This window comes from Canis lupus, chromosome 29, assembly GCF_011100685.1.
Source record: "Canis lupus familiaris isolate Mischka breed German Shepherd chromosome 29, alternate assembly UU_Cfam_GSD_1.0, whole genome shotgun sequence".
Classification (NCBI taxonomy): Eukaryota; Metazoa; Chordata; class Mammalia; order Carnivora; family Canidae; genus Canis; species Canis lupus.
This window is the reverse complement of record NC_049250.1, coordinates 13027358-13055025: the sequence shown is the minus strand read 5'-3', so window position 1 is coordinate 13055025 and position 27668 is coordinate 13027358. Positions and strand designations below refer to the sequence as shown.

Below are 27668 nucleotides of genomic sequence, written 5' to 3'. Positions count from 1 at the left end.
ACCTACTCAGTCGCCAGGACTCTGTGAGTGATAGGGATCTACTGGTGAGAACAGACAGTTCCCTGCGCATATGGATCGCTCATGGTCTCGCAGGTACATGCAGCACACTGAACGAATACATAGCTAAAGTAAGGAAAATGCCATGAAGGACAAAAATAAGGTTAGAAAGCAAGACAAGGTTTCTCCAGAAAAAGTGACATTATGCTAACCCCTAAAAACAAGGAGGAGGGGAACCTACACAGTTTACTTAGGAGTAATAGCATGTGGGAAGGCTCTGGGGTAGAAAGAGCATGGGATTTTTCAGGGGAAAAAAAAAAAGGCCCAAGTGGCCTCAGCAAGGCAGCCAGAGGGAGGTCAGGCTGGCAGGAGGTCAGACTATAGGGGAAGACAGGGATCACACAATCCTGGTGATAGTCTGGGGTTTATCATCTTAATTGAAGTAGGAAGTTGTTGGCAGAGTCTGATCTTAGCCACTCTGCAAGGGCACCATGGCTGCCACATGGAGAGTAAGAGGAGGTAGGGCCATCTATTTAGCAGATACTAGCAGTAGTCTAGCAAGGGGTGGTGGCTTATCAGAGGTGAATGGTCCTGGCAATGGAGTAAAGCAAAATTTACATTCAAGAGCTGTTTGGAGATGGAACCTAAAAGATCCGGTGATGGATCAGGTAGGAGAGCTGAGGAGGAGCGTGAGATTCTTGGGTTTCTATTGTGAGCAACTGGATGAGAACAGGTGCCAGAGATGGAAAAACTGGCCGAAGACATTGCCATGGGCGACAGGGAGGGGCTCAAGGGCTACACTCTGGAATTCTTATATGAGGGAGGCCAGTGAGGAAGTACAACTAACTGGCTGCAGGGATGAGGAGCAGTGAAGGGAGTCTGGGCCAGGGAAATGACCTTAGGATGTAGAGGGCAGGCGAAGAAAGGACACTGGTGACAAGAGACGAAGTAAGAGAGAAGGCTGCCTCCAGGACTGATCCTTGCCACATCCTGCGTGTTATTACATTCAGACATCGGATGCAAAGATCTTGCAAGGAGAGAAAATGAAAAATAGCACTACAGATATTCATCAAACGAGGAGCTCAAGGAAAACAGTCAAGTGCAGCAAGATGAAGAACGAAAGGTGAATATTAGACTTAGCAATAAGAAAGCCATGCTCAAGAGCCATTTTAATAGAACATTGCAAGTGGAAACCGTATTATATAGGTTGAAGAGTAAACTGGAAGAAAGCGAAGATCAGTGTCAAAACACGGAGAAATTTTTATAGGAATATCCTAAAAATATTCTTATAATGTAGAACATAGGACATTGTGGGGTGTTTTTAATGGAAGATAAAGGGCATATTTATACATTAGGAGGAATAAAAAAGTAGAAAGGTAGAGAACTGGAGAGAAAACACACCCACCTAAGAAATCATAAGTTGTGGGACCAAGAGTAGACAAGCCACCCTTTGAAAGGTGGGCTCAGAGGTAAAAAGGGGGAAGGTATTGCAATAGATAGTGGGGAGATGGGGAACTCGGTGGCTTCCATTTTCTCACTTGGTAAATGTATGGAACATGTGAAGGTGAAGGGTGGGGTAGAAGGATGAGACAGAAAAGTTGAGAAGGTTTGAAGAAGACGGACAATGGGTGGGAGTCGCTGCAGTCTGGGAATTCACAGAAAGACTGAACACTGTGGTGAAATGGGGGGGGGGGGAGAGAATTTATACCAGCACCAATATACTCAGTTTCCTGCAGCCCCCTCTACTTCCTCTCTACAGTAACAGCATTTATCACCCACCCAAGCACCGGACATGACTGCCTGGGGTCATCCTGACTCTCCCTCTGCATGAACTTCTCATCAACCCGATGCATTTAAACTCCAAACCTCCCAGGCGCATGGCCCCTCAATACTGTCAACTAGAAAAGTGCAGTAACTTTCAGCTTTCCATCCTCCAGGCTCTCTTCTCTCTTGACATCTTTCCTCAACCCCATTGCTTTATTCACTACAGTCACTGGGACTGTTCACTGCAACACTGGCTTATTTCTAGATCCTTCTGTTACCCTTTTCTCCTGGAATTCCCTTTCTCCTTCTGGGCAAAGCTAATTTACTCCCTCATTGCCAGTCCTAGCGCTTCTGTGTCCAACTCCTCACTAGACTATGTGTTCCTCAAATAAAGATCAAATGTTCACCTCTGTGTCACCAAAGTCCAGCGACAGACCCAGCTACAAAATTGGCAGCACCCAGTGCAAAATAAAAATGTGGGGCCCTGGTTAACAAATTATTAAGAATCTCAAAGTGGCAATTATACAGCATTAAAGTAAGTGTATTGCCCGGACAGCCACACAGGTCACAGAGCCATGAAGCCAGCCCTGTAAGCCAAAGACCGGAAACATAGCATGTTCAAGAAATCGCTGATGCATAAATATAGAACTTAATGAGAGCTAAATGCATTTAGGTATAATCTCTCACAGAGTAAGGTGGTGTTAAGATAAATAGAACCCTAGATTTGATCTATGATAAAAACTGGCTGTCTAATCTGGGATAATTTTTTTGATCTTCACTTTCATAATCCCAAAATGAGAAGACTACATTACACAACTTTTCACCCATAGTTTTAAAATTCTAGAATCATAAATGTGCTTAGGTATCAATTCATTTGATAAGCTCTCCTGCTAGCAAAGAAAAAGAGGAAGGGAAGGGGGAGGAAGGAGAGAAAAGAAGAGGAAGATACTAGTGAACTTCAGAATACCCAAATGGTTCTCTTTATTTATAAACTCAGTACCTATTAGATTTGAGAGTCCCATTCGAACAACAACATTGAGAATTTTAAATGAATACTAAGTTATGAACTAGTAAGTAAATAGGAAGATTCAAAAAATGAGGATTAATCAGAAGTAAACCCACACTTACATGGTCAATTAATGTATGACAAAGGGGATAAGAATATCCAATAGAGATAAGACAGTCTCTTCAACAAATGATGCTGGGATAACTGGACCAGCTGCATGCAAAAGAATGAAACTGGACCACTATCTTACACCATACACAAAAATAAATTCAAAATAGATTAAACTTAAATGTGAGAATTGAAACCATAAAACTCCTATAGGAAATTAAACATAGTAATCACTTTGACATCAGCCTTGTCTAAATATGTCTCCTCAGACATGGGAAACAAAAGCAAAAATAAACTATTGGGACTACAACAAAATAAAAAGCTTTTCCACAGTGAAGAAAACCATCAACAAAATAAAAGGCAATGTACTCAATGGGAGAAGATATTTTAAGTGACATATCTGGTGAGGAGTTAATTCCAAAATATATAAAGAACCTATACAACTCAATATCAAAAAAATAAATAATGTGATTAAAAATGGGCAGAGAATCTGAATAGACATTTTATAAAGAAGACATACAGATGGCCAACAGATAATGAAAACATACCCAACATGACTAATGATCAAGGAAATATAAAATCAGAACAAGAAAAAAATAATAAATTTATAAAAACGACACATCACTTTACAACTGTCAGAATAACTATAGTCAAAAAGACAAGACATAACAAGCATTAGTGAGGATATGGAGAAAAAGGAACCCTCTTGCACTGTTGGTGGGAATGCAAACTGGTACAGACCCTGCGGAAAACACTATGAAGGTTCCTCAAAAAATTAAAAATAGAACTACTATATAATCCAGTAATTCCATTACTATTTGCCCAAAGAAAACAAAAACACTAATTCTTAAAGACATATGCACCCCTCTGTTTACTGCAGCATTACTTACAATAGCCAAGCTATGGAAGCAACCTAAGTGGCCATTGCTGGGTGAATGGATAAAGAAGATGTGATACAGATACACGACTGAGTATCATCCACCATAAAAAAGGAACAAGAAAAAAAAAAAAGGAACAAGATCTCGACATTTGCTACAACATGGATGGACCTAGAGGGTATCACGCTAGAGGAAACAAGTCAGACAAAGATAGACGAATACCATATGATTTCACTTATATGTGGAATGTAAAAAACAAAAGGACTAAACAAACAGCAGAAACAGCTCCATAAATACAGAAAACTAACTGATGGTTGCCAAAGGGTGAGAGGATGGGCCAAAAGAGTGAAGGAGAAAAAGGGGTACAGGTTGCTGGTTATGGAATGATTAAGCCATGAGGATAAAAGGTACAGTCTAGGGAATCTAGTCAAGAGCACTGTAATAGCATTGTACCATGACAGACAGTAGCTATACTTGTGGTGTAGCATAACATGTAGAGTTGTCAAATCACTGTTATACACCTGAAACAAAGTAACATTAAACGTCAACTATACTTCAATTAAAAACAAAAAAATCAGGCTCAAGTTGACAAAAGAGAAGATAGAAGCATGACTTAATTCAGGCAATATTCTGGTTTTCTGAATGCTTATGATGAGCTTCACAGGGTGGCAGGCCTTGCAAATTCAAAGACAGACAATTCTGTATCTTAAACTCAAGCAATTTGCAATCTGTATTTCTGCACATATGAACAGATAGGGTTTCTCTTCCCAGGCCTTGTATTCAAAGATGAGTGTTTCAGGGCCCTCTATATCCACATAACAATAAGGAAAAGAGCAATACGATGCTGTAGTTAAAGCATGGAAGCCGGTACAGTGATTGGGTGAAGGGGTCAGACTCTGGAAATCAAATGGCCAACTCTTTGTCTTAAGCTACATACTTACCGGAAGCCTTAGTTTTTGAGGTAGTAAATATCTGTACCTTCCTCTTGGAACTAGTTTAAAAACTGAGTGAGAAAAAGACTGCAAGCATACATTGCAGCAAACAAATGTTAGTTTATATTTTTCCTGTATCCATTAGGCACACATAAATTAATAATCATAGAGAAACTACTTGAAAAAATCACTCAACATACTCCTGAGATTTATACTTCATACGTGATGTATGATCTAGATTGGCCAGCTACGTTTTCTTGTGCTCAATAATTAAACCAATTTCTGTTCTCTTGGCCTAAACATACCAGCTCTCTGGGTTAATTTCATAATGTTCTAATCTATTTTACATAGAGCTAGATTTAATTAAACGAAAATTAAGAAAAAAGTTTTCTTAAGCTGTTCTCAATATATTTTGAGCAAAATATGACCCTCAAAAGTATCTTCAATTTTCCTAATAAATCTTACTCATCAATATCAGTTTACTCCCCCATAAAATAAAGAGTAGCCATTCGTGAAATTTTGAATAAAGTGGTAATAACTACATAAAAAATCTTAAAAACTTAAAACTATTTCTTATCTTCCAATTTGGTTTATTCCCACCGTCTCAAAAAACAAAAACAGGGATCCCTGGGTGGCGCAGCGGTTTGGCGCCTGCCTTTGGCCCAGGGCGCGATTCTGGAGACCCAGGATCGAATCCCACATCGGGCTCTCGGTGCATGGAGCCTGCTTCTCCCTCTGCCTATGTCTCTGCCTCTCTCTCTTTCTCTCTGCGACTATCATAAATAAATAAAAATTAAAAAAAAAACAAAACAAAACAAACACTTTTAAAAATAAAACCCACTGGCTCTAATAAAATAATAGCCTCTCCAACTCCAGTATTCAGGAAAAAAATATATCTGTAACAGTATTGAGGGCTGACAGGCAACATCAGACACTTTTAGCAGAAAATGCTCTTAGGACATACATGGTTTTTAGAATTTATTTTTCATACTGAAGAAAGTCTATAAAGATTAATATTTCTAAATATTTAGGGAGACAAAATAATAAAAAAAGATTTTTATATGTGTTTATACATCTGTATGTATAGACACAGATGTATATGTGTTTATAAATTTTCATATTCTAAACACTTTCAAATTTTCAATAAAAGAGTTAAGAAATTAAACATTTCTCTCTGTCTGTAAGGGACACTCATTAATACTGAAAAAATATTTTTTTCCTAACAATCATATTTAAAGTTCTTATACACTTTGGTTGGGGCTATTCTCATGGAAATATAAGACAGGCAGGTTGAAAATGCTTGATTATTAGCTTGTTTTTTTTTAAAGGATTTTATTTATTTATGAGAGGCACAGAGAGAGAGAGGTAGAGACATAGGCAGAGGGAGAAGTAGGTTCCCCACGAGGAGCCTGATGTGGGACTCGATCCAGGATCCCATCCCGGATCCCAGATCACACCCTGAGCCAAAGGCAGACGCTCAACCACTGAGCCACCCAGGCGTCCCTAGCTTGTTTTTTAAACTTAAAAATATCTTTGCGAAACTATTTTAATAAACACCAAAGGATTTTGTAATTATTTTGTTCCACTATTTCACAGTGATAAATAGTATTTAATTTTCTTACATCAAATACTGTTTGAGATAAGAAACTGATTAGGGGGTGGGGAGATTAACCATTTTATTGTAATGGAATCTGGTGGGAGAAGTCTTGTGACTGAATAGGAGAAAATCCATTACAGTCGCTTTACTTCAAAAGAAATCTCGATGTGATTGAAGTACAAATTCAAGACTTTTAAAAAAGTATATGAAAGGGATTTATTTTTCAATGTATGATGCTATTGTAACAACTCACAAATATTTAGATACATTCTAATTCCCCTAACTGATGAACATCTGTGGACAGATGGCCTTTCTATAGCAATTGGACACCAAAGGAACATATTTACTTTCTCTCCTCTGGATGCAGACTTGCAAATTTACAAGTCTAATACAGTTTCTCTAACATTAAACTGAAAATTCAAGTTTTCAATCACTTGAAAAAAACTCTTGTTCTTTCTTGATTTCTTGAAGACATTAATTGCAATGACAGCATAGAATATCTCTAATCTTTTATTCCAGTAAATATGCTATACTCATCCCTGAGTATGAGATGATGAACTCAAAGATTTCCAAACACAGCCACATAGAATTTCTTTTAAATGCTTATTCAGGATAGCACTTTCAAAGTTCCCATCATGTTCAATTCCCTAACAAATTAGTGATGGTTCATGATGAAACGGGTTGTAGATAGTTCACACTGATACATTTAATTTAGTTAGTCAAATGCTTTTCCAGCAGTTGTGTTCACATGGCTGCCTCCTGTAAGTTATTCAGACTCTTCCTATTTCTCCTTTTTCCACCTTTAATTATATCCCAGCAGCAAATAACAGCAAGTTTCTCAGCATCCATTTCTTCAATTTCTCCATGAAGGAGTCCTCATATATCTTTGTATTTCCATAAAAAGTACTCTTTTCCCCAAACATAAAAACATTCTTAGCCCCAAATGGAATTTCACAAATCACAGCAAATATTAAGACAAGGCAATTTTGCTTTAGTCAAAGTTAGGGTGCTCTCTGAAATGACTTGATGTAATTTTGCAGATCAAACAAAAACATGTACTACCTTAATAATTGCAAACTGGTCTTGGCTAAAACAGAACATTTATATTGGGTGTGAGGTTGCTAGGAATGTAACTCCATGGAAGCACAATTTGCCTGTCTTGTTCATTGCTGTATCCTCAGTACATAGAGGTTTGATGGCCCTAAGTAACTATTCAATAAACATTGTTGAATACATAAATAAATAAAATTAGTTGAAAAAATCTTGATAAAAAGCACTAAAAACACTGTGAAAATTTTTACTTTATGTCTAGTAGACTTACCAACCAAAGAGTGTAGCTAGAAAGACAGAATTGTGCTCTGAAAAATCTTTCACAGAATTTGGGAATATGGGAATGAAAGTGCAGCTCCCTTACCCTCCACTCCAGTATGGAAGCTTCTCCAGAGCCTACAGTTTCTGGGTCTGTGGGCAGTGAGGGAGGCCTTGGGCTATTCTAAAGTCTGTGAAAATGGTTGGTAGAAGATTTCATCCCTGTTCTCAGGCAGAGACCAGCATTAAGAAGCATGAGTTGACCCACAGAGACCTACAGACCCCTAGGGGGAAGAGTAACATCAGCTCCCCACAAGAGGACCACATCGTACTGGCCTTCTGAAGAGCAAGAAGAAGCTGAACCAGTGGGCTGAGAGCTCCTAATCCCTAGAGCAGTAAGATTTCAAGGAGACTGGGGATATGGGAAACAGAAAAGCTTCTTCCAGGAAGAAGAGAATGGCCAACGTGCTTCAATATTTCCTTTCCTTCATTTCCAGAAAACCAAGACTTGGGATATCTGAACAATGAGCAAAGAAAATGAACACACACAGACATACACACAACCAGACCCACTTGTCCAGTGGCCAAAACATATATAGCCAGGGCAACAGAGTTCCTGGAAAAGAGAAAATTTTCATAAAAAACTAAAAGTACTAAAAAGATTCAGGAGCACCACAAAGATGTTCTTCAGCTAATAAAGATCATTTTCTAATTAGACATCTAATAGATTAATATTAGGAGAGTATGGTTGTTTGAGACCCAAATTAGAACCCAAGATCAACTGAAAAAAATAAAGTTAAAAAAATTGCTAATACATACATACACATGCTATTTAAATACATATACCTATCAAATACACACACAGACACAGACACACACACACACAAGAATAGGTACAGAAGATTTAACCTAAAGAAATAAAGAGTTTCAGAAGGAAAAAAGAAATAGTTGGAAGGGTCACAATAATTAAACAAAGAATGGAAATATAAATTCTTAATCTAAAAATAAAAACAAGAGAAAGAATATCAGGCAAATTCTGGTGAAAATTTCTTAAACTTCAAAAATCAGGAATATCTTACAATGTTCCAGGCAGAAAGAATAAGCCACCTACAAAGGAGATAATATGAGTGTCATCTGACTATTTTCAGTGGAATACCATTTACTATCTACTGAAATGAGAGAATGAAACTCAAACTTACACCATTTATGTGTCAGAGTGAAAGGAAGATATTGGAGAACAGCAAAATTCAGGTAGTTCTTTACAGGCGAATCCGTGTTCTTCACAGGTGAAAAATACTTAAATCAATTTAAATGGATAACAAATGAAAGAGAATAAAGATGTAAAGATGGGGTAACAGGAAAGTAGCCCCTGACATCTGGTAGCTGAGAGCCAGGTCTTCTCATTCTCACATTAACATAAACAATCTCACAGCACATGAGCATGAGACAAAGCCTCTCTGTCCTTGATGTCATGTCAAAAACAAGACCACTCTGTAATCATGTCCAAACTCAGACCAAAATATGAACACTGTCCAAACCAGAAAATAGTGGAATCTTCTTTTCCCAGCTAATACCAACAACATCTAGTACTCTACCAATTACAGGTACTCTACCAATTACTGCTACTCTACCAATTACAACTACTCTAGCAGTTAAGCTTCACTCACATCTATCCTCCTTAAAGATAAGAGTTATTAAGATGCCCAATCAGAGAACTACATTGGCTCCTTGCAGTATCCAACCTATTTCCTTACACCATCCCTCAAATCCCTAAACATAAACCCAAATTCTATGAATCCTTTCAACCATCCTCTAAGCTATTAGCTGCCTCACTGTCACAAACAATAAATTCAACTTGCTCAACTACAGGTGTATTCAGCTGAAGGACACTGATACTGAGAATACAGAAAAGAGGAAACAGGGGTAGCAAGGAACTTTTTTTTCCCCTTTATAAAAACGGGGGGAAGTAAAGATAAGCTGACTGGAAATTTAAGAAAAAAAACAACTAAAAAAGAACCTCAAAATTGCAGACACACATTGCAAGGGAAAGACTAACTTAGGGTAGAATTAAGAGTGCCAGGGGCACCTGGGTGGCTCAGTGGTTGGGCATCTGCCTTGAGCTCAGGACGTGATTCCAGGGTCCAAGGATCAAGTCCCACATGGGGCTTCCTGCAAGGAGCCTGCTTCTCTCTCTGCCTGTGTCTCTGCCTCTCTCTGTTTCTCATGAATGAATAAATAAATAAATAAATAAATAAATAAATAAATAAATATCTTTGACAAAAAAAAGAGCGCCAAACTACTTCACAGTAAACTCTAGAATTGTTGAGGGTAGGAAGACTGGTGGACATGAAGGTAGAAAAAACTGGAGAAATAAAAGCAATGCAAACGATCTCATGAGGAGGGCAGGTAGAGGAAAAGGATAACTTTGTAACAAACAATTTCAAGGATGCCTGGGTGACTCAGTGGTTGAGCATCTGCCTTTGGCTCAGGGTGTGATCCCGGGATCTGGGATCAAGTCCCACATCAGGCTCCTTGCAGGGAGCCTGCTTCTCCCTCTCCCTGTGTCTCTGCCTCTGTGTGTGTGTGTGTGTGTGTGTGTGTGTGTGTCTTTCTTGAATAAATAAAATCTTTTAAAAATTTTTTTCATTTATTCAACAACTATGAATTGATTGCCTTACTCTATACAAGTTATTTTTCCAATGACTCCAGACACAACAATAAATGAAACCTTACAGTTTTTACTTAAGATTTTATTTATTCATGATAGACAGAGAGAGACAGAGACTATTCTTGCTATATTTTACGATAAAAAATAGATTGTATTTATTTGAGGGAGAGAGAGAGAGAGAGAACATGAGCAGGGGAGGAGGGGCAGAGGGGCAGAACGAAGCAGACTCTCTCCTAGGCAAGGGTCTGACGTGGGGCTCGATCCTAGGACCCTGAGATCATGACCTGTACTGAAGGCAGATGCCTAACTGCCTGAGCCACCTAAGCACCCTCTTCCTGTGTTTTATAACAAAAAGACTCCCAGTGAGGCTGGAGCACACTGACAATGGGGAAAGGCAGTAAGACGAGAGAGAAGCCAAAAACCAAGTCATGCAGGATTTTGGATTTTGAACAAATAGAGCATTTTCTTACAGAACAAGAAATCATACACTCGGCAGCTACATTGGCTCAGTTGCCCAGAATCTCTGCCAGGCTATTTTCTAACCTTTCCCGTCTACCATCCTTAGAACACTAACTCTTCAATGTCTTCATTCTCCATTACCTCACAGTGGTAATAAAGTTGCTGCAGCTCCTGCAAAAATGTCCTCACACTAGAAACCAAGCAAGAATGAAGGTAGAAATGTAAAAGCTTTCTCTCCTGAAGACCTGTGGGGGTTTTTTCTTCTATTTTTAATCAGAAAAGGGTTCTTAGGTCTCCTTGATTAGACTATGCCACATGCCCGGATTTAGAGTTAGCTCCAACAAAATGAAATGCAATGTCAATTATGCCAATTACCTTAGGGGTAATACTAACCATCCCAAGGAATGAGAGAAGCCACCCCTTTCCAGATCAAGGTATAAGTTGGAGTTCCACTACCAAGATAAAAAGTGAGAAGGAGGAATGGCCATGGAATAAGCAACCAAAAAGTCTTCCAACAAAATCCACAATATCTACAAATTCAAAAGGAACTTCATGTGTCATATCACATTTTTTAAATGCTAAGGAAGTATTTGAAAAAAAAAAAACACAACAAATCAGCATTTAATCCTAGTGAAGCTACTATGTAAAATTGGAAGAGAGGATTTTACAAAAACCAAAATAATATATTATCCTCAACTTCAACTCAATATTATCCTTATTGCATTTGAAATCAGAGATCTGAAAGCAATGGCCACTATTCCATTTTTATTTCATAGTCTTAGAGGTTCTAGTAAATGTAATAAATCATGAATATTAAATAATCCATACAAATGTTTAGAAAAAATAAAATATAAAACTGCCTCTTTTCGGATAGGAGCAGAAAATATAGGATATCCCACTATAAAGCAGAATTAATATATAATTTTGGTAAGGTGCTAGAATACAAGATAAAGGTACCAAAATCAATAGGTTTTCTCTATTCACAATATGCACTTGGAAATGTAAATCAGAGTATATTTTACCTTCAACTGAAAAACACCATGAATGTTAAGAAATACATCTAGGAAGAAAGACAGAAATTCTATGAAAAAAAATGAAAATTTTATTGATGGGAGCCAACGGAAAGATTTAATATCACATGCACACACTCAAACACATATACACCAAGTCTTCTAATACATAAATTTAATCTAGTTTTTATTAAAATCCAGCAGCCAGGATTTGTTTTACTAGATAAAGTGATCTTAAATTTTATATGAAAGTATTTAATAATGTCTTTTTAAAGGCTGTGAAATAGAAGCATAAGAATAATCCCCAAAGATATATGTTAATATTATTACTTTTATAGATCACAGTACTGAAGCTCAGAAGTTATTATGCTGTTCAGGGTTACACAGCTAGTCAGCGAACCAGAACTCAAACTCAAGTCAGCCTAACTCCAAAGCACATATTATTGTCATGGAGTCACAATGAGTCTATAATTATTAGAATGATTGCCTGATACACCTAGGAGCTTCAATAATGCGTGTTTTTGGATATTAAACATCTTATTAAATAATATTCTTGGCTATAAAAAGAAGAGTCAGAGATTAATTTTACCCTTTTATAAAAATTTACTCATTTAATTTACTAATTATTTACTACAAAATCAATTTTATTATTTATTATATAATTACATATTATTATAATAAATAAATAAAAGTTTATTTATTCATATGAGCCAGGCAGCTACTATACTCCCCATGTCATAAATGAGGACATATTCCTCTATATACATTACTTGATTTGGTCTGCAAGGGCCTACCAGTGTGATTTTGAAATGAACAAAAAATAAATTCAAGGAAAGAAACCATTCTATTGAAGTCTTTGCATCCTTTCCCTTCAAGCCAACCCTGGTCTTGTTAGACCTCCTAAAGCCTGAGGAGGAACAGAGGCCACATGGATTTCCAGGAGAAAAAAGTAATCCAAGGCCATTTAAATTTTCATTTCCAACAGACTGACACAAATATTGGGACATGACCCAAAAGGGGACTTAATTTCTATAGGAAAATTTCAGATATCTGTTAATGAACCCCTACTGAGCAGAGTGTTTAATGTTCATAATTTTTATTATAATATATTTTGTGCAATTCAATTAGAAATGTTGAATGAGGAAAGATAACTTTTTGTCAAAGTCCTTCAAATAAATTCACTTTAACAAATATTTTCTAAAGGGTGGCTCAGTGGTTGAGCATCTGCCTTTGACTCAGGGCATGATCCATGGGTCCTGGGATTGAGTCCCACATCAGGCTCCTGCAAGGAGCCTGCTTCTCCCTCTGCCTGTGTCTCTGCCTCTCTCTGTGTCTCTCATGAATAAATAAATTTAAATAATAATAAAATCTGATTAAAATATTGTTCTCAGGGAATTTATAATCTCATGTGTAGAACAAGAATATACACCTCGAGAAATAACGTGATGGTACAAAGACACTATGGAAGCACAAATCATGTGGAAAGATTTATTTTACTAAGAGGATTCAAGGAAGAACTATATAAACTATATATATATATTTTTTTGTAATATATTAAAAACATTTTAATTCCAGTGTAGTTAATATGCACTGTTATATCTGTTTCAGGTACATGATATAGCAATTCAACAATTCCATACATCACACAGTGCTCACCATGACAAGTCACTCCTTAATCTCCATCACCTATTTAACCCATCCACCCACCCATTTCCCCTCTAGTAATCATCTCTTTGTTCTCAATAGTTAAAAGCCTGTTTCTTGGCTACCCCCCCTTTCCTGCCTTTGCTCATTTGTTTTGTTTCTTAAATTCCACATATGAGTGAAATCACACGGTGTTCATCTTTCTCTGACTGACTTATTTTATTAGCATTACTCTAGCTCTATCCATGTAATTGCAAATGGCAAGATTTCATTCTTTTTGATGACTGAATAATATTCCATTGTATTACCACATCTTCTTTATCCATTCATCTATGGATGGATGCTTGAGCTACTTCCATAATCTGGTTATTATAAATAATGCTGCTATAAACTTAGGAGCATGGGACTGGTAGTCTTTGATAGGCTATTGACAGGTGAGGATGGGAAGAAGAGAAAGGAGTCATTAGGTGAGAAAACACAGAGACTAGACAGTACAGGTTATGCCAAGGCTGAGAAGGCTAACATGGTTTGGAGCACAAATTGCTAGGATGAGATGCGTGTGCTTCACAGGGGAGGTGGGCAGGGAGATAGCGTGGGGAGGATGGACATGCAATGTTATATTTGTTTCAGGTATACAATATAGCAATTCAACACTTCCATACATCATATAGTGCTCACCATGATAAGTGCACTCCTTAATCTTCATCCCCTATTTAAGCCATCCCCCCAGCCATTCCCATTCTAGTAACCAACTATTTGTTCTTAATAGTTAAGAGCCGTTTTAAAGATTTTATTTTGGGTGGCTCAGTGGTTGAGTGTCTGTCTTTGGCTTAGAGCTTGATTCCGGGGTCCTGGGATTGAGTCCGACATCAGGCTCCCTGCAAGGAGCCTGCCTCTCCTCTGCCTGTCTCTGCCTCTCTCTCTGTGTGTCTCTCATGAATAAATAAACAAAATCTTTGAAATAAATAAAGATTTTATTTTATTTATTTATTTGGCAGAGAGAGCAGGAGCAGGGTGAGAAGCAAAGGGAGAGGGAGAAGCAGATTCCCCACCAAGCAGGGAGCCCGATCATGACCTGAGCCAGAGGCAGATGCCTAAGCAACTGAGCCACTCAGGTGCTTCCTACCAAAAAAATTTTAATAGATTGTAAGAAAATAATACAGGAATTTCTCTGTCCCATGTGAAATACACGGACACTGCCCTTTCATTCTTTCCTATGTTTCCGAAAAGAGACCTGCAAGGAATTTAGAAATGTCCCATAATAGTTTTCTAAAAACAAACAATAGGAGAAAACAGATGTCCAGGTATCTACATTCTAAGTGCAAAGGCCACTGACTTGTTTTCCATCAGCTCCCCCATGAAAGTTCCCTTGCATCTCCATCTTGTGCTGAAATGAACTGGCTTCTCTCCAGGTAAGAACACAAGTCAGGCTTTCTGACCTGCCCATCACTGAGTGTCAACAGTGCCTCCTCATGTTGGGACTGTTTCTGTAAATCACAAACCAAGACTAGCTCGGCCACTGGTATTTGCTAGGGAATCATGAACTGATTGGCACTGGGGAACTTGCCAATACTAATATTTGAAAGTGATAGGTTTTTTTTTAAACATTTTTATATATTTATTAGAGACAGAGACAGAGACAGGCAGAGGGAGAAGCAGGTTCCACGCAGGGAGCCTGACGCAGGACTTGATCCCGGGTCTCCAGGATCACACCCTGGGCCTAAGGCAGCGCTAAACTGCTAAGCCACTGGGGCTGCCCTGAAAGTGATAGTTTTAATAGGAATCCATTCATTTAAATTGTACAAGTCCTATTATATTAAATTGGAATATAAATAGAAGACTCCTAGACAGCATTATCTCTGGTCCACAGAGGATCCCGTCATTGAAATATGGCACAGTATTGTGTCTTCTACCTTTGAGAGTGTGGAAATAAGAACTATGCACTTTAAAAATATTTCTGCATCTTCCTTTATATAAGTAGGGGAAAAAAAGCACAGTCAAAGATACTGACCACTGTGTTTTACTGCTTCTTTATATTTAGCCTGCTAAGATAAATTTTATATTCTTTTACTTACAAAATAAGGCTTATATGCTGTCGTGTCAGAAACTAAATCCTGAACAATTTTATTACAAAGGGAATACTGTGCTGAATTTAGGAAGCTCAGAGTCAAATTAATGGCCCAATGATAAGATTCTGTTGCATTCAGACATCTGGTATGATCACTTCCTTCCTATAAACCATCTCTGCTCTATTTTACAATTCAATTTGATTTAACAAACATTTACTGAGTATCTACAATATACCAAGCACTAGGCTAGACATGCAGGATGCAGATATAAATAAGCATCTTATCTTGCACTTTAAAAAGATATATAAGCTACCCCAAGTCCAGTAAATGGAAAAACGTACATTATAAATAAATATGCCCACATGCATAATATACGTTCAATTTTCTGGGAGAAAAGTTGTGTCTAATTTAGCCTTTCTTTCCCCCCCACCTCTAATATACAAGTACAGAAAATCGAGTTGATAAATCATGTAAAGCTCTACATAAAGAAAAACTGCAATTGCTTCCAGGCTTCCCGGTCTGGATATTTGTGTAGGGTTGTGTGTTACCCGCATCTATGGACTCCAGAGAAGGGACTGGACAGGAATAGAATCTAAAAGCCCTCTGTAGTTTCACCCAAAATTCAGGAAATGGCATCAAGAATGGGCAGTGGGATTAATAACTGGTGTACTAGCACAGAATGCTCTGAGAGCCACACTGAAGGCGCCTCAAAATCCTAATGCAGAGCCCAGTGAGGGACAGGAGGGGACAGACCATAGCACAGGACAGAGCTCTGATGACCGTGCTCCACATAACATGCCCTGCTCCAGCCTCAGCCGGTTTTAGGGTCAGCCCCTTCAACTGTAATTCTTATTCCAGGGACACCTTAAAAGAACGTGAGAGCTCCTGATAAGGAGAAATACAAAAGCCAGAATTTCCAAAAAGGAGCTGAGAGCGTCTTTGCAGGTGAGCACAATATACATTTGTGTATTCTCTCGACTTTTCTCTGTCATAAAATATATAACTTAGCAGAAGCAATATTTTGCCAAGATTTTATAGCTGGCAACTTCAGATCAATGGCTTAGAAGGCATACATTCTCAATTTTACAGTGACTCTTTTCCTCCAGTGAGTATCTGTATTTGGGGGGCTTTTGCACTGGTGAAGCCTGGGCTATATCAGGGGAAAGATTAAGGAAGAGGTTTTATAACGAGTATTGAAGGATCCTAGAAGAGTGCCTTTTTATCTTCCAGAAATAGTCATAAACTTGAAATTACAGAGTCATACTAGTGCATTCCTGGACCAACACTCTAAAATACAGCTCTGCCGCTTTTCACTAAAAACTGTCTGAAAACTAAAAGGTCAGTGTTCCTCACTAGCTTGCCCACAGATGTGTGTCTACACCACTCAACTGGAACGTCACTGACGCCATCTACACTACACTTACCCAGGAATTTTGATTGGCTTACATTTAGGTAATTACGTGTGAGATTTTCCAGTTTAAGAGTTTAGTTTTGTATCTCATTTATACCATGTTTTACCCCTTTCTTCCTATTGAAATTCTGCCCACTGTACTTCATTATTGCTGGATCTTGGATGAGCCCTGCAATCCGAAACTAAGTACCATGAAAGTCTACTATTTTAACCAAAACAAGGACAGCAAGCACTGCAGGAAGCAGAAAAAGAGGAATGGCCACCAATGAAAGCCACCACTGTGTTCCCCTAAATGCTAGTCAGAGGGGTTACAATGACCAAAAAATAGACGACATCCCAGAGTTTTCCAAGCTAGCCAGGACCAGTGCCCCGTGGGCCCACCTTGCCCCCCAGCAGACAGACCCCCTTCTCAAATCCTTTCAGGGCTGCCTCTCTTAGGAGGAAGGAGCACATTCAGATGGTAGCAGGTGGCGTTCTAGGCTGTGCGATCTCAAGGTGTAAGAAAGGAAAAGTTGAAGAAGAGTTTGTAGTTCCCAGTAAGGCAGGCATGGAGGCATTTCAGCTTTTCCAACAGACAAGAACAGTATTCTCAAACTTTAATTTTTACATTTCATCTTCATAATCCCTGCCACTGTTGTACTATTGGCTCGATTTCCCTTTATTTTTTTTTTAATTTATTTATGATAGTCACAGAGAGAGAGAGAGAAGGCAGAGACACAGGCAGAGGGAGAAGCAGGCTCCATGCACCGGGAGCCCGACGTGGGATTCGATCCCGGGTCTCCAGGATCGCGCCCTGGGCCAAAGGCAGGCGCCAAACCGCTGCGCCACCCAGGGATCCCCCTCGATTTCCCTTTAAATCAATCCACTGTAAAAAAAAAAAAAATACGGAAATGTATCCCTAGAGGAATCAAAGAGTTTCATGGGCCTGTTGTATTTATTTTTAAAGTATGTAAAATACAAAGAAATAAAAAATAAAAATAAATAAAGTATGTAAAATACAAAATGTTTAAAATAAAGCGCTTTTCCAGATCACCTAAAATATAGACTACTAGGAGATGTGGCTTCAAATTAAGAACTTTCCAATCTATAACCACACTTGCAAGGGTTTTTTTCTTAGGATTTTATTTATTTGGGGATCCCTGGATGGCTCAGTGGCTAAGCATCTGCCTTTGGCCCACGGTGTAGTCCTGGAGTCCCAGGATCAAGTCCCATATCAGGCTTCCTGCATGGAGCCTGCTTCTCTCTCTGCCTATGTCTCTGCCTCTCTCTCTCTCTCTGTGTGTGTGTGTCTCTTGAATAAATAAATAAAATCTTTAAAAAAATGTGTTTATTTATTTGAGAGAGGACAAGAGTGAGAGCAAGAGAGAGAGAGAAGCAGGCTCCCCACTGAGCAGGGAGCCTGATGCAGAGCTTGATCCCAGAAGCCTGAAATCATGACCTGAGCCAAAGGTAGGCTTAACCAACTGAGCCATCCAGTAACCCCCCACATTTGCAAGTTTTAAGCATAAATATTTTCAGTTCATTTGGAAACTCAGTAAGCAAAAGCATTCCAGGATGATTATTTTTAGGAAAGTATGTAATGAGTGAAGCTTCTGTTTGGTGTGGTTTCAGCAGCTCTGGTTTATGCTCCATCACGGGCTCTCTTCCCATTCTTGAAATCTGCAGAGCAACAAAGACAACAACCCAGGCCTCTTCCTCACACACAGGTCTGTGCCCATGACTACTCTGTCAAACTATCTGCCTAGTAAACAGAGTATCTGAAACTCTAGCAGGCCTTTGTGTGCATGCTTCCTATAGCCAGAAATCCTCAGAACAGGATCCTTAGATCAGAAGACGAGGAAAGTCGGACCTTGAAAGGAAAATAGTCTAATTACCTGTTTTTCAGGAGTCCGTGGGAAATTTATTAACAATCAATTGGCCATTACAGAAAATGGACATAATGGTTAACGAGATGGAAGAAATGGTTTCTGCACAAACACGGCTTTTAATGAACGGACAAAATGCAGAACTCACTTAACAGTGCTGACAGTATAATGTCTGCAGCCATCAAAATGAGGCCCTGGAAAGCTAATTAGCAGGTAACTCTGCAACACATAAAAACAATTTTTCTTAAACGAGAAACATCAACAACATTCAGACCTTTAGTGTATTGAAAGGGTATCTACAACTGAATACTTAAACATCTTTCTGATTGAAGAAACATTTGCACACAGTGAAATGCAAAGATATAATTTATAGAATTCAGTGAGTTTTGACAAATGTGTACACTGTTTTAGCCAACAATCCCGGTGGAGATCCAGAAACTTTCACCATTCCAGAAAGTTTCTCACTTGCCACCTTCCACTCAACTTCTCTTCCTCCCCTCACCAACCTCCCAACCACAAGGAACTGCTATTCTGATTTCTATCACAATAAAAGTTCTTGAACTTCAAATAACCATATTATAAAATAAGAACCTCCATGTCTCCTTCTAGAAGTTTATGTCTGGCTTCTTCCTCTCAATATATTTCTGAAACTCAAATTACTGTGTGTATCCTAGTGTATTCTCTCTCTCTGGTGGGTAATACCACTATTTATTTGTTCATTCTTCCATCGAAATACATTTGGGTTGTTTCCAGTTTGTGAATATTATGAATAACTACATAAACTAAGCAAGTTTTTGTTTGGACATATATTTTCATTTTTTCTTGTGTAAATGCCAAGATGCAGAATTCTGGAGTGGAGTAAGTAAGTATATGTTTTGCTTCCAAGAAACTTCTACTTTTTCAAAGCATTTGTAGCATTTTACATCCTGGTGTGTGAGGGTTTCATTTGCTCCATATTCTCACCACCATATACTAACGCTATTCTAAAGGATACGTCATAGGATTTTGTTGTGATTTTAACTCCCATTTTCCTGAAGAACAATAACGAAGAGTATTTTCCATATGCTTCTTTGTCATTTGCATATGTTCTTGTGTGGGTAGCTCTTCAAGCCTTTTGCCCATTTTTAAATTGGGCTCTTTTAATTATTGGCTGCATTAGTTCTTAAAGTATTTTAAATACAAGTTCCTTGTCAGGAATATATAATGCAAACATTTTCTGCAGTGAGTGTCTTGTCTTTTCATTTGCAAAATGTGTCTCTTAACGAGCAGAATTTTTTTCATTTGATGAACTGCCATTTATCAATTTTTTTAAGGTGAATGCTTTTGTATACTGTCTTGGCCTGTTCCAAGGTCACAATGCTCGTCTCCCATGTTTTCTTCTAGAAAATCACAAGTTCAGCTTTTATGTTTACGTCTATGATCCATTTCAAATTAATTTTTGTGAATGGAAATAAAATAGAGGTCAAAAGTCATATTTTCCCATATGTATATTCAGTGTATAGACTATTGTATACTTTGTATGTTTCTTTGATCTGTGTGTCTATTTTTATGTCCAGCCACATTGCTTTGATTATTATAGGTTTATATAGCAAATCTTAAAGTCAGGTAGGATGAGTCCTCCAACTTTGTCCGTCTTTTTTTTAAGATTTATTTATTTATTCATGAGAGACACAGAGAGAGAGAGGCAGAGACATAGGCAGAGGGAGAAGCAGGCTCCCGGCAGGAAGCTCGATGCGGGACTCGATCCTGAATCCTGGGATCACACCCTGAGCCAAAAGCAGACACTCAGCCACTGAGCCACCCAGGAGTCCCAACTTTGTTCTTCTTTACCATGATTGCTTTGTATATGTGGGTCCTTTATATTCCATACATATTATAGAATAAGCTTATCAATTTGTTTAAAAATTAAGATTTTTTATTGGAATTGCATTGAATCTATATTTTACAGTTTTTGAGTATATTATTTTATAAATGACAGTCCTGTTGATCTGTCTTAAAGTGTGGTTTAACTCTTTTACAGCCTTACTAATTCACTTTTTTGTCTGATTTTTCTACTGATTACTAAGAGTTGTTAAATTGCTGATTGTGAATTTATCTATTTTTCCCTCTAGTGCTGTTAGTTTTGCTTAATATATCTTGAAACTATGTTATTTTTTTTATTATTTTTTTTTAATTTTTATTTATTTATGATAGTCACAGAGAGAGAGAGAGAGAGGCAGAGAGAGAATCAGGCTCCATGCACCGGGAGCCCGATGTGGGATTCGATCCCGGGTCTCCAGGATCACGCCCTGGGCCAAAGGCAGGCGCCAAACCGCTGCGCCACCCAGGGATCCCTGAAACTATGTTAATAATTGAATGCACATTAAGATTTTTTTGAATCAACACTTTTATCACTATAAAAACTTTTCCCCTTTGTAACTGGCTATAGTTTTTTTTCTGATTTCCATTTTGTCTAATATTCATAAAGCACACTAGGTTTCTTATGTTTGTTGTTGGCACAGTATATCTATAGCTTTGAATTTTTTTAATTTCTTATTTTTTGATTGTATGTGATATAATTAACATATGGCATTGTATAAGATAAACAGCATAATGACTTGACATGATACATTGTGAAATGATTATCACAATAAATTTAGCTGACATCCATCATCTCATGTAGATAAATACACATACACAACTGTTTCTTTTTCTTGTAATGAGAACTTTTACAATTTTCTCTCTTAGAAGATTTTAAATATACCATTGAGCAGTTTAATGTATCTAGACACCCATTTAAAAACTTATCTTATTTATAATATAGTTGGCACACAATGTTACAATAGTTTCTGGTGTGCAACATAGTGATTCAACATCTCTGCATGTTATGCTGTGCTCACAAGTCTAGCTAACTAACATCTGTCACCATACAACACCATGAGCATATTGTTGAATATATTCTTTATGCTGTGCTTTTTATTCCTATGACTTATTTATTCCAAAGGGGAAGCCTGTACCTCCTCCTACTCCTCTTCACCCATTTTGCCCATCCTCTCTCCCTCCCTCTTCCTTCTGGCAAATATCAGTTTGTTCTCTATAGGTCTGATTCTGCTTTTTGATGGTTTGTTTACTCATTTGTTCTATTTTTTAGATTTCATGTATGAGTGAAATCATATGGTATTTGTCTTACCTTTCTCAGTCTGACTTATTTCACTTAGCATACACCCTCTAGGCCCATCCATGTTGTCACAAATAGTAAGATCTCATCTTTTTAACGGCTGCATAATATTCCTTCTCTGTGTGTATGTGTATACACATTTTCTTTATCCATTCATCTATTTCCCATCTTTGATTTTTTTTTTATTTTTTAGGTAAGCTCTATATCTACATAGGACTGGAACTCCCACTCAAGGACTGCATGCTTTACAGACTGAGCCAGTCAGGCACTCCTCCCACCTTTGATTTTTAATTGCATATATCAAGGTTTTGATCTATTATCCTGTCTGATAATATATAGCTTTTAATTGGAGTGTTCAATAAATTTGTTGATGCAATTATTGATGTATTGAAAATTTTTATAGCATTATAACACATCTGTTAATTTGTCAGTTATGATTTTTTATATAATTGTTCCTCTTCTCTTTAGGCTTTCTTTAGGGTCATTTTATTTTATTTTCTCTGCTGGTACAAAACTACACCTCTCTGAACTATCTTTAATATTTTTTGTAGGCACTATAGATGCATTCTTTACTTATCACAGTCCACTTAAAATTAATATTCTGCTTCATATAAAATATAAGAATCGTACTACAATGTAATTCCATTTATTCATATCATTTCTTTTTCATATATTTTACATCTATATGTGATATAATACTGATAATGCAATGCCATTATTTTTATTTTTGTCTTTGAAGGAAATAAATTAAAAATATGTATCTGAATATTTATAATTTCTGATGCTATTCTTTGCTATTTGTGGATCTGATTTTCTCTCTGTTATTTCTCTCGAGCTGCAAGAGCTTCCTTTAGCATTTCTTGTAGTGCAGTTCCAATGGCAACAGATTGCTTTAGATTTTGTTTATCTGAAAATTGTCTTTATTTTATCATGATTTTTAAAGGATATTTTTTAACTTGGTATAGTATACTAAATTATCATATGACCTTTACTTCTTCCAAAACTTTAAAGATGACATCCATTGTCCTTCTGGTCTCCATTGTTATTGGTGAACTATTAGCCGTAATTCATATAGTATACATATATTCCCTATGTATAATGTGTCTTTTGGTATTTTCTGGCATCTTTGAAGACTTTATTTTCGATAATCAACAGTTTGATTATAATGTGGTTCTCTCTATATTTATTTTTCTTGGGGTTTACTGATTTCTTGAATCTGTAAGTTGATTTTTCTTCATGACCCTGGGAAATTTCTGTCATTTCTTCTTCAAATATTATTTCTTTTTCCATCCTCTTCTATCAATTTTACATTGCTCCATATGTCACTGAGGTTCCATCCTTTTTTTTTTTTTTTACAATACTTTATCCCTTTCCTTAAGGTTTTACATTTTTTTATTGGTTTTTCTTTAAGTTCACTAGCTCTTTCTCTTAGTGAGCAATCTGCTGACAACGTGTTACAGCCATTTTTCATTTCTGATATATTACTTTTAGGTTTCAGAATTTCTGTTTGGTTCTTTTTTTACTCTCAATTTCTCTGCTGAGTTCTATTCATGCATCATTGATGTGATTTTCTTTAAATTCCTGAACATACTTATAACAGAGTTTTTAAAGTCTTTGTTCATTCCAATACTTTGATCAACTAGAATTCCATTTCTATTGTCTAATAGAATTCTAAATTCTGGATCACTTTTTTATATATTGGGCTGTTCTTTGAACATCTAATATATATATATATATTTTTTTTTTTTTCAATTCTGGCCATGATGGAGTCAAGTCATGCGGAATGTGAATTACCTTGTCCTCTTCTTTTAAAAGGACATTGGTATTTGTTACACTAATGACAGGATCTCTGTCTCCTGCCAGGCATGGTTTTATGCTTTATACAGTAGGTCTTTTTGTTTTCTTCCCCATTTGTTTTATTTTATTTACAGTGTAATTACTATTACTCCTGAAACGGCTTTTGGTAGTACCAATTACCTGAGGGGTGGTCTGGAGGCTTCTTCACTCTGCTCCACCAGAAATCCAGTGGCTCCCATGACTGCAGGACACCATCTCTGTGTTCCTCTCTTGGTCCTGCAACAGCGTCTCTGTGCTGGGCTTTGCGGAGCCTTACTCAGAGATATGTGGCCCAGTCCATAGCCAGTGTGTCTTGAGACAAAACCACACCGACTCCTTCATTCCACTGTCATTCTCTATATTCTGCTCCATGAATTTCAGTTCCTGACCCCCAGGACTTGTCTCCTCGTATCAGTAAGATCACTGTTCTGGGTAAGCTCCTGTTTCACCCTCAGAAAGTACCCTAGAGTGTCTTTTCTCTAAAGGTCACAGTCCTGCTCTGAGTGTTGTCTAACACCCAAAAACCACTGCTTCCTCTCTTTTGCCCAGCGTTATAGTTGTTTATGTCAAAAGAGTAATTCAATGTCAGTCACTTCATCTGCCAGAAGTACTAATCTACAAGTAATTAAAGCAGGTGTTTAAAAATAAAGTCAACTTTATTCAAGGACATATACCCTAAGCCAGGGTTAATTTACCTTAATTCTTTCCATAGAACAAAAAAGATATAAATCCCCTTGTTTTGGATGTCTACTTGGGGAAATAGCCTTATATAAATAAATTTCATCTCAGCTTTAAAGATGACCATATGCTGGATGGCTTCAGAGAAGATGATAAATTTTAATACCACATAAGCTATGTCACATAAAGGATAATGACTCATCTTCCTTTCCTGTGAAAGGGATCAGTCATCACCCACAACCCACAGCCCACAGAGGGAGAGTGTGCAACACTAGACCGCTCAGACAGGTCAGAAGTCTGAGTGACTGACAAAGCCATCATCAATAACACTCATCCACTTACACTTTCATACATCAACACAAACCTGCTTGGGTCTAAATTTAATTTTGGAGAAAACCAGATGCTCAAAACTATAAATCTCTTTCTGTTCAATTATAAACTAATAATTACAAAGGTTCAGAAAATACCCTAGGAAAGAGATACCTTATGTACAAAATATTCTATCCAATACTGTTTTGACAGGTTCATTAAAAACTTAGCTGAAATACACTTATTCTTTTTTTAAGATTTTATTTATTTGAGAAAGACAGAATGAGTGGTAGGGAGGGGCAGAGAGACAGAGAGAGAGAAGGAGATTCTTTGTTGAGCAGGAAGCCTGATGCAGGGCTTGATCCCAGGACTCTGGAATCATGACCTGAGCCAAAGGCAGATACCTAACTGACTGAGCCACCCAGGTGCCCCTACACTTATTCTTTAATAACAAACTTACATTAGATAGTATTTATCCTTGACTTCAAAAGTAGTTACTTTGGGGGTATTTTTTGAAAAGTGCATTCCATACACCATTATTAACATTGAAATTCAGTGATCAATAAAATTTAACTACTATTAACAATTAATTAAATTATACAAATCAAAAGAAAAAAATATACAAATCAAAAATCAAAAGAATAGTATATTTGTTGTAAAAGTAGAGAGTGCTAGGAAAAATAGCATTCATAAAAATAGTGAGAAAATATGCATTTATTTGCCATTGAAAATAAATTGTAGAAATATCAGTTGAATTCTAAGAAGAATTAAGAGGTGCCTGGGAGGCTCAGTTGGTTAACTGTGTGACCTTGGCTTAGGTCATAATCTCAGGGTCCTGGGATTAAGCCCCACATGGGGCTCTGAGCTCAGCAGGGAGTCAGCTTACCTTTTCCCTCCCTCTCTCTCCTTACCTTCATTCATGCCTGCTCTCTCTCTCTCTCTCTCTCAAATAAATAAAATCTTTTTAAAAATAGAGCCAAAATAATTATTTTATTGTGATGATTGACTTAAACAACTCAAACCTATTCCTATTGAAGAAAGCACTGGAAATTGCCATTTCCATTAATTTAAGCATGACTGCTAGTAATGATAAATTCCTAGACTTTTAATTTTAACCTTCCTTAGCACTCTATGGAATAGTGCCTGAAATAAATAAATGAACTAATAAATTGGGAAACATGCCTACCTAATATACACACAAGAAACATAATTTTAATAGACAAAGCTGAATTTGTGGATAAATATAAAATTAATATGAAGCATATGCTTACTTCATAGCACATCATCTCTAATTTTTATAAATGATCATTAGGATAGAGCTTGAGGTCATCTGAAGCACAATAATTGCTTTATTTCTAGTTTTCTCTCGTTAAGCCCAGTGATGTTGCTTAGCAATGTAGAGATTTGTCACCACTCTAAAATACTTCTCCTTGATTACTAACTTAAGAAATAAAAATCAGAATTGATATAATAGACCTACACTAGTAACCTTCGGTGCTCTTCTATCTGACTTTCCCTCCTACATTCCCAGCCAATCGGGTCCTATTTAAATCCAGGAAAAAGATAAGCTGAGTTTCTACATAACTAAGTTATAGCCTTGAATAGTTTTTTTTTTTTTTTTTTCAGAATCTAAGAAGTTGTGAAAAATTCCAACAAAACAAATGGTAACCTTCAAATTCAGAAGAGTGAATACTGTTCAATATATTTTCTCCCTTTGACATTAAAATAATTACAAGGCTCACATTATTGTACTAGTCACAGAAATCATTTTATGCTAATGGAATTGTATTAGGAAAATTATATACTACAAAAAAGGTATACTGTGATTCACTGAATTATACTAAATAATACTTTGAATATAAATATAAATTACAAAAGATTCTTCTACTCCCTCAATATAAATAATATTTGACCATGTTTCATAGCACTTAGATTTACTCTATTAGTTCTTCATAAAACCTGGACTTTAAACTGGAAAGGACAAAATTATTTGGTATAAAATAGAAGACATTGATGTAAATATGTGACAGCTGCGAGGGTAGGCTTACAACTTGGGGGAAATGGCAGAGAAAACTCAGAGAAAGTCTCAAATCCAACTGAATTTTATCAATGCTGAATCCCAGAGTTATATGATCACAGCAGACTTCAAGGAATCAAAGACCCCAGACTAGCACTCAACTTCACAAATGACAAGTGAAGGGTAGTGACAAAGAGTTTCTCTTTGAAAACTCTAGCCAGGTTCCTCTGAGTCTACTTCTTGATTAGATCCATCAACTGTGACCTAAAAAGACTTAAACAAGCACTAAGGTAGTTTCTAACAGCTCTAGGTCACATCCCTAGGATGACCCTAGTCCTCCTCAAAGTGCCTGCCTGAGAAAATTCAAGGTTGCCAAAAAAGTGTACTGTTTGTTCCAGCCAACACCTGAAGATATGCATCTCCCAGTCTCTGTGGGAGGAGTGGCACTGGACTTCCATACGTGCCAGTTGGCAAACCCAGAAGCATTTCACAAGGACCAAACCTCCAGTTCCTGCCTTTTGTAATCTTTCACTTCCCTGACTCTACAAAGGCTCTGCTTACCCCCCCTCCCTATTCCCTCACTCTCCCTTTAAAATGCCCCATTGCCTCTGTATAATTTGGGCTTCAGCATTCACATCAGAACTCAATACTAGTAATAATAGTTATTACCAAATAAAATCTGTTCTCACCACATTATCTAGTGTTAGGCTTTGTTTATCTTTGACAGTGTAAGTAACTACAGGCACACTTGTAATCTGAAGAGCCCTGATGTATCACAGCTTCCAAAAAATTCCTTTTTTCAAATGGGATACAATTTGGTCTCAGAGTAACAGATGAGTGTTTTGTGTGTGTGTGTGTGTGTGTGTGAGTGTGTGCACACGCGCGTGCGCGTTGCCTCAAGGAAAACAGTTTAGGATTTCTTGATTTGTATTTTTTAATCTTTTTTTAAAAGATT

The 27668-nt window shown here is 37.2% G+C and overlaps 1 protein-coding gene across 2 annotated transcripts in view; it reads right to left on the bottom strand.

Moving 5' to 3' along the window:
• NKAIN3 (sodium/potassium transporting ATPase interacting 3) overlaps positions 1 to 27668 on the bottom strand; it is a 614368-nt gene that overhangs the window by 559769 nt on the left and 26931 nt on the right. The window lies entirely within an intron of this gene.